Source organism: Labeo rohita, chromosome 19 (assembly GCF_022985175.1).
Source record: "Labeo rohita strain BAU-BD-2019 chromosome 19, IGBB_LRoh.1.0, whole genome shotgun sequence".
NCBI lineage: Eukaryota > Metazoa > Chordata > Actinopteri > Cypriniformes > Cyprinidae > Labeo > Labeo rohita.
The window spans coordinates 29503337-29512199 of record NC_066887.1 but is presented as its reverse complement, the minus strand read 5'-3'; positions in this window follow the sequence as shown (position 1 = coordinate 29512199).

Genomic DNA, 8863 nt, shown 5'->3' with positions numbered 1-8863 from the left:
ATGTATTATTATTATTATTATTGTTATTATTATTATTATTATTATTATCATCAATATTTAAACAGTTGAGTGTATATATATATATTTTCAGGATTCTTTAATAAAAAGATTCAAAGATCAGCATTTATCTTAAATAAAAAGTTTTTGTAACATTATACACTATAACCATTCAAAAGCTTGGAGTCAGTGTGTGTGTGTGTGTGTGTATATATATAAATAAATATAAATAATATTAATAATAATAATAATAATAATAATAATAATTTTTATTTTTTTTTTTTTTTTTTTTTTTCCCCTTGGGAAAAGATTATAGAAATTAATACTTTTATTTAACAAGGATGCTTTAAATTGATCAAAACTGATGATAAAGACATGTTACAAAAGATTTCTATTTCTGATAAATGCTGTTTGTCTATACTTTTTATTCATGAAAGAAGCCTGAAAAAATCTACTCAGTTGCCTTCAACATAATAATAAATGTTTTTTTGAGCAGTAAATCATAATATTAGAATGATTTCTGAAGTATCGTGTAACTAGAGTAATGATACTAAAAATATAGCTTTGAAATCACAGAAATAAATTATATTTTAAAACATATTCAAATAGAAAACAGTGATTTTAAATAGTAAAAATAATTCAAAATTTTACTGAGAGACTTTAAAAAAAACATTTAAAATATTACTGTTCAAAAACTTTTATATATGTATATAAACACCCCTGGCAAAGTGTGGTTTTGGATGATATCAGCATCAATCCTTATTATTGGGTGCATTAAAGTAACTTGACATTATCATTGAAGACCAGCAATAATAATTTTCATTTTGATTACATAATAATGGCAATATATACATGTCAAAGTCAGACATGCCCCTTTTCTAGCTGTGATGCCTGGTTACTGGTTTAAACTTTTTTTTTTTAAAAAGATTTTTGGGTCAGCACACCTTAATAGCTTCAACAACTGATTGACAATTAAATTTACAATACAATGAATTTAGGCCCAGATTATGCAGAGCTGTAATAGCTGCTAATGTGTATAAAATATGTTTTAGTAGTTTGTGTTGTCCCTTATCAGTGCAAAATTGTCACAAATTAAAAAGGATTCATGCCAATATTGTCCAAAACCCCACTTTTCTAGGGCGTTTCCAAACTTTTGGAGGGCAGTGTATAAAATCACACCCATTTCTATAATTAATCACACATTAAAAACTTACTTTTTAATAAAATTAAATTTACATTTCAGATATTTTTTACATTTTTACGAATATTTTCACACTGAATCTCCAAGTTGACAACATAAAGATCGTATATTTTAAGTATTTGTTTAATGCCAGTATCAGCAATGTCTGTATTAAATAGAGTTTTTCCCATTTTCCATGGATGAAATTAGTAATTAAAGCAATTTGTTTGCAGTATAAATGAAAGCCATAATTTTTATTTTTAATTTAAATTAACTTAAAACAATCTTCACATAAACTCATAATAAATCTCACATTTAGCTTTAGTAATATTTAACTCCATTTTATTTGTTCATAAGTCGTCTCAGGCAATCAATGATAAATAACAATGGTAAATGGTAAATCAATGGTAAATATCATAGTTTATATCATAATTAGTTTTAACTACATTAGTAAAACTAATTAACAATGCCGTTAAAAGTAACAACATTTGTATAATAGACTTTCGAATTGTGAAAGTCTGGGTCTGAGATAAAGGTAAAATGACAAAATCTCTATATGTGTATATAAAAGATATTTTAAAAGTAAAATAAATGGTGAAGGCAGTATAATAACTAAATATTATACTTCTAAAATATTATACTTTTAAATACCATTTTAAATTTAGCACTAAGATATAAAAGTCTACAAAGCAAAAGAAAGAGTTTTAAGCAAATTAAAATGTTTAAAGGAAAGATTTTACAGTTTTCATTCTTGTGTTTCATGAATGAGGCCTGATGCGCTGTATGTGCGTTTGTTTTTCACGTCTCCGCTGATTGTTCTTCATCCACAAAACACAGCGAGCAATTAGCACGGCACATACTTTATAATCAATGCCCTCGTGAATCATCCGCTGGCTTGTAAAGTGCACAAGCATACTGATTTGTGCGCAGATCTGTTTCAAATCAAAAGTGTTTGTTTTAAAAATAGTTTGTTTGTTTGTACTTGTTTTCGTCACGACTGTGGTCTTTTCACTTTAGCCTCTGTTCGTGAGGTTACTTGTAAAAATGTTACTGTCTGTTATTCTTTTTGTGAATTTCTATAGGTAAGCATTAGATAATGTCCTCATTGAAATGAGTTGCAATACATGTAGAATATTTCAACATGGCTTTATGGAAGTATATGGATGAGCTGGTGGCCTAAATGCCGTTTTGTGGCATAAAAACATTGAGTGTTTCAGATAATAATACTTGATGAAAACTGCAATTACATTAAGCCACTTTTACGTTAATTTATATTCAGTTTCTCACACTCGTACACTTTAGACAGAATTGACAGCTGGTTTTAAGGTACTGACCTGCCAGCTGTAGGTAGCTTAATGCATTTTGTTTGTCACACACTTTAGAGGAAAGTATTGCAGCAGATCAGAGTCAAATATGCAATAAAAAGCTGTATTTTGAAGTAGGTTTTCTGTATGTTGTGACTTGTAGATGTCATCAGGTTCTTTGTGTTTTTTTTGGTGATCTTCTGTCAGGTTTATTCTACGCCTTCTCTTCTTATTCTTTGTTTAATTTCGAGGTTTTTCGCTCTCTACTTTGTACGCAGCACATAAAATGCATCCCCATTCGCAATCAGATATGTTCGTCCAGTCCAGTGTTTTTTTAAAACCCTGACACGATCATTTTCAGCCGTTTGTGAGATTGCATGTGTTTTGTGACACCATTCTGTCATTTACTGCCACTTGAAGCAATAGTTCACGCAAAAACTCACCCTCAAGTTGACGGTAGCCATTGATTTCTATAGTGTATTACGGAAGTCAATGGCTACCGTCAACTGTTTGGTTACCAACATTCTTCAAAATATCTTCTTTTGTGCTCAAAAGAACGAAACTCATACAGGTTTGGAACGACTTTGGGTGAACTATCTCTTCAATCTTTTTCGTAGCATCTGAGATTCTTCATACTTTATGCATATATTACAAACATCTTTCGGTGGAGTTAATTTGACAGCAGCCTCAATAGTTTTAAGACAATCGTTGATCAACAAGACACTCTCAGAGCGTAACAAACGTGAAATCTGATTTACATATAACAACAATACTAATTGACTGCAGCCCAACTGTACGAAAATACTGGTAGGTACTCTCTGTACTTTCTTCAGACACGCTCTAAAATTTCAATCATCCAGGTCAGGAAGTATTTACATTAAACAACCGCTGAGTCATCCTGGAAAAGTCAGGCAAATTTCTTCATGCTTCTTCGTGAAAGCAGTCTGTATAGGTATTATGTTAATATCTAGATAATAGTCATGGAACCTGTCAATGACATGTCTATGTTATATTTCAACCCTCAAAAAGAAAAGTGAGATATAATGTTGCCCATAAAGAAATTAAGCTTATTTGAAAACAGTATTTCTGCACTGTGACATTGGAAAGGAATTAAATTAATTGGGTATTTTTTATGAAAATGTCACAATTAAAAATATCCAAATGTAATATATATATACATATATATCAGGGTCAGAAATTAACGATGGCTTGTGGCAAAAATGCCACCGATATGAACAAAAATGTCCACAAATTCAAGACAAAGGGGCAAAAAATGCCCCTGCACAATTAAACAAATTAAATGTGAAAATTAATGAAAAGTGTCAATTTGCTTTTACGTGCTGTTTTGTGCAGCCTTGAGCCTTATAACCAGTCAAACGCGTTACTGTCAGGGTCGCCAGGTTTTCACAACAAAACCCGCCCAATTGCTACTCAAAAGTAGCCCAATACACCAATGCATTGGCCAATCAGAGGCGATTAGATTAGTCAGCACTGAAAACTCACCAATCAAAACGCCGCAGCTGTTGTTGATTGCGCAAGCTCGCGAATTCCCTCATCATAAACAATGCAGTGCAGATACAATGTAAATAAAATATTAATTTCGTAGCTTCAGTTATCATCATGGGAGTTTTTGCATAACTTGCGCTAGACTAGACTAACGTCACGGACCGACATGATTGTCTGTGAAGCCAGAATGTGATGTGCCCAAAACGTTTTTATATTGGTTTCTAGGTCGTTATTATAAATTATAAACAGTCTATTGTTATTGACAACAGTTTAAAAATATTATGTCAAGTTAAATAAGTTAATTCCTGACCCTATATATATTTCTGAATATATAATTTCTATATATATATTCTGTTGAACACAAAATAACTTGGTTTAAAACTTTGTTTGATAGATGTTGGTTAATGTTGGCATTGACTTCCACAGTATGAAAAGTTGGTGGCTACCATCAGCTGTTCGGTTACTAATATTTTTCAAAGTATCATCTTTTGGGTTCAACAGAAGTAAAACAAACAAACAACAAAAATTTGAAGGTCAGTGAGTAAATCATGACGCTGTTTTCATTTGTGGGTGAACTATCACTTTTCCCCATCTATCATAATTTACTGGTTACGTTATATCACATCTTGTACACGCTGCTTACGGACAAATAGGTTTTGCTCACATTTTGCTTTTGTGGAATGCCGTTTGGCAAGCTTGTGAGCTAATGGATTTTTAATAACATGATCTTATCATATTCCCAACAGAGTTTGGGATGGCGCCAAGATGTTTCATTCTTCGTCCCTGTCACTATAATACTTGTTTAACACTGATTTTTAGTTGCTTTTTCTGCTTTTAGATTTTCTCGCAAGCTCCAATGGGAATATTCTGTCTATGTTTAATGTCTTTGTCCCTTCCTTACATTTGAGAGAAATGAGAAAATGGATCCAGAACAAAGAGTTGCACTACGGCACAATTTAATAAAAGTATTGCCATTTGCAAATAGTAGTATCACGGACATACTAATAGAAACTAGTTCATCATACTGGAAAGTCCTGGAAACACTGATGCCGTTTCTTTACAGTCAACAATACCCTAAGTAGTAATCATAAATGCAGTTTGCTCATGCTATGTTAAAAAAAATCTGTCCCTTATTGCTGTTTGTCAGCTTTGTTGGATTTTACCTCATCGTTGATGCCTAATAAGCTCTGTCTGTTTTCTCTCTCTCTTTCATTCGCATACATGCACACACATTAACACACACACTTTGAAGGCACCCTCTCAATCAACATAGTTACCTGTGCACTTGTTATCAGTGAGTGTGTAAGTTGTGGAGTCTAATTTTGAGACACACAGACATATTTACAATCTGGGGGTCACAGTTTGAGGCGGTAAAATGAGTGATCAGGGCGACATGGACGTGAACTCTGATATTGGTCCTTGGGGATTAAAACCTTCACAAAGACTGTATTTTTTTTTTTTTTTTTTTTACAATTAACCAATATAAATGGATATGGCAGTATGAATAAATATATAACTATATATTATTAAGAGCTGTGTGAACTTTTCTGTTATTGTTTGGACAGATGTTTGTCCCTTTTTGACAGGGTTGACGTGGAGGTTCAGAAACAATAAAATTGTTTTTGAATTGATCTTCAGAGTTGGTAATTGAAACTGCAAATATGTATGAAAATACTTCTTAATTTAGCTGAGAAGATGAATTATCGTCTACCATTCTACCAAACAGACAATATGATGGATGAAAAGCCTCTTGATGTACCTATAGTGCGTTTAGGCCATTCTTCAGAAGAGGGCAGTAAAAACTCTTCCTGAACGAGAGGTTTGAAAATCAATGAACCACTACTTGCACCGAGCCTCGTGTCGTGCGCTGTAATCATCTAGTTGACTTAAACGCTTATGTTTATGTTTCCAACATAAACCGATCTGAGAATGCGGCGGCTGGTAATCATACGTGACTCTATAGTGGCCTAATCGGGACGCTGCAGTTTGTGAGATCTGATCTGTATTAAATATGTTAGTCACTATTCTGTGTCATATTCTGTCATCATTTCACTATATTTAGTCTACTGCCAAAAAATGAATAATCAGTAGTAGCACTGTCAGCGGGTTACTGTTAAAAATTATTTAAATGTTTAACCTTGTTAAATAAGGAAGTTGCCGCACATTCATTCAGCTGTTTTAAACAACGGAATAAGCAATAGGGGCTCGGAATAAGAGCACCAACGCACACAAACAAAAAAATTGCAACTGAAGTTAAACCATATAAGCACAAATTAACTCGGGTTTTACTACACTGTCCATAGTTTAACGATGGTAGGCTATTTGAAAGGAAAGGAAAGGATGTGACGTGTGGCCAAGTATGGTGACTCATACTCAGAATTTGTGCTCTGCATTTAACCCATCCAAGTGCACACACACAGTAGTGAGTAGTGAACAAACAACTCAGTCGTGGCATTGAGGGTGGAGAGGGCGCTGGTTATTCACTGCCCCCACCTTCAATCCTTGCCGGACGTGGGACTCGAACCCGCAACCTTTCGATTACAAGCCTGACTTTACAGCTGCCCCGTAAAAGTAATTTTGTTGTAAAAGTGTTGTTATACAAATGGGGAAAACATGGCACTTTTACTATAGTAAAACCATGGTTAATCTTCGTAAGGTATCAGTCAAACTCATTTTAAAACTGTATATTCATCAGGTATGAAATATGATCAGTAAAAGAAAAATGCAGTTCGTGAGAATGCGGAAGGTTAGTGGGGAAATGTATTTATTTTTATTTATTCAGAATGCACATACAGAAGGGAAATATATTTATAGTAACCTTTCAGCAGGTTGAATATGATTCATGTTAACCCTCTACTGCATAGCGTTGCCCTCAGGCAACAGAAGGTTTTCTTAAGCCGCATTTCCATTACATGTTCTTTAAAAGATTTCAATCAGTCAAATAATTGTTATGAAACAGTCCAAAAAGGTGTGGCAGTCTCTATCAAGCATTATTTGAAGGCGGGACTTCCTTTTCTGACACGTGGTCACAGGAGTGCATGCTGTGAGAAGAAGGTAAGATTATTTGCTTTAGTAATCTTATTTAACATGACATAAATTGTAAATAAAAAATATGTATGTGTGCATGAGTAGATAAGCATTTTGTCAGGTTTTTTTATTTAGCATGTTAATCAATTCAGTTTTTCTTTTTGTTGCCTCAGAGCAACGTTATGCAGTAAGGGGTACTTTTCAAGGAGGTCTTCATTGACAATGTTTTTTGATGTAGTCACATATCATTACATGTATTTGTGCTCAATATAATAATAAAGAAATATATATAATTTTTACTTTATTTTTGCAGGCTAGTTTTCAATGCAATAACATGCTAAAGACAGACATTTGACTTTTTTGAATACCAATACCAGTGGAAATGTTGTCCTCCGCCTTGCTCAACCAGTGCCACAACACAAAAACTGTACTTTGACAACTGGTTCACCAGTGTCCCACTACAACTTGAGCTAGCTCGTCAAGGGGTGCACTGTCTTGGTACTGTTCGCTCCACCAGATTACCAGGCAGCAGCATGGTTTCTGATGCTGAGCTGAAAAGATCTGGCCGTGGGTCTTTTCAAGAAAAGACAGCAATTGTTGACAGCAAAAGACATCACTCAGTGACCCTACTGAGTGATTACGTGGGAGCACACCCAGTCACTCATGTCCAGCGATGGGACAGAGGAAGCAAGGCGATCATTGATGTCCCCTGTCCTGCTGTTGTAAGAGACTATAATCAGCACATGGGAGGGGTGGACCTCCTCGACTCACTTATAGCCCTCTACTGAACCAAAATCAGATCAAAAAAGTGGTATCATCGTCTGTTTTTCCACTTTCTAGACATGATTGTGGGGACCTGCTGGTTGTTGTACAAACGGCATTGTAAATGCAATAACCTGTCAGATGCTGAGGTCATGCGGCTGTATGCATTCAAATCCTACTTTGCACAGGGTCTCTGCAAATCTGGGAAAAGTCTGGAAAAGAAAAGAGGACGGCCCAGTGGTGGAATTTCAAGTGATTATGAGACAAAGAAGAGGCAGGGACCCACTGCTCCAATCCAAATCCCAGATGTGAGGTTGGATGCTACAGCCCACTGGATCATCATGAGTGAGAAGAAGGGCAGGTGCAGGGTACCAGGCTAAATGCAGGAAGTGTAATGCCCACCTCTGCTTCACAAGCACTACAAACTGCTTCTTGAAGTTTCACACAGAGTGAGAAAGTGAAGACTGCAAACATGTCTACAGCATGTTTTAAAAGAAAATGGCCACTATTTGTTGAATTTGTATGGACTGACAACAAGTTTTGGTTAAATAAAATATTTGTTAAGACATATTTGAAGTGGACAAATGTCAATTAAATATTTGAAACACATTTTCAGTTCAAAAGAGTACCTGTTCCCTCAAGTTTCCTAATAAATGTTGAGACAATATTACATTTTTCTCTGTGATTTACTACAGAGGGGGGGGGTGTTTTCATTTTTTATTTTTTTTATTTTGTTAGTCTGTTATCTTAAATCTTCCATAAAATTAGATTAAATATTTTTTTGGAGTACAAAACCATAATTCATGCATTAGAGGGTTAACGCAGAGAATTTGATTAATTGTTTTTTTTTCAAGAAATGACAGCCCTAAAATGAGGTAATAATCTAAAAGTATGTAGGTGCGCTGAACGCTAAACGGAAACTACCGAGCCGTAACAAGTAGAACGCGGAAGTAGTTGTGCAATTAGTTTATTCCCAAATCTCTTTTCAACTCATTAAAAATGTACTGACTCATACAAACTAGCAGTGTTACAACACCTTGGGAGTTTATAGGACACAAGCACTGAACTAGTTTGACTTGCATCAGAT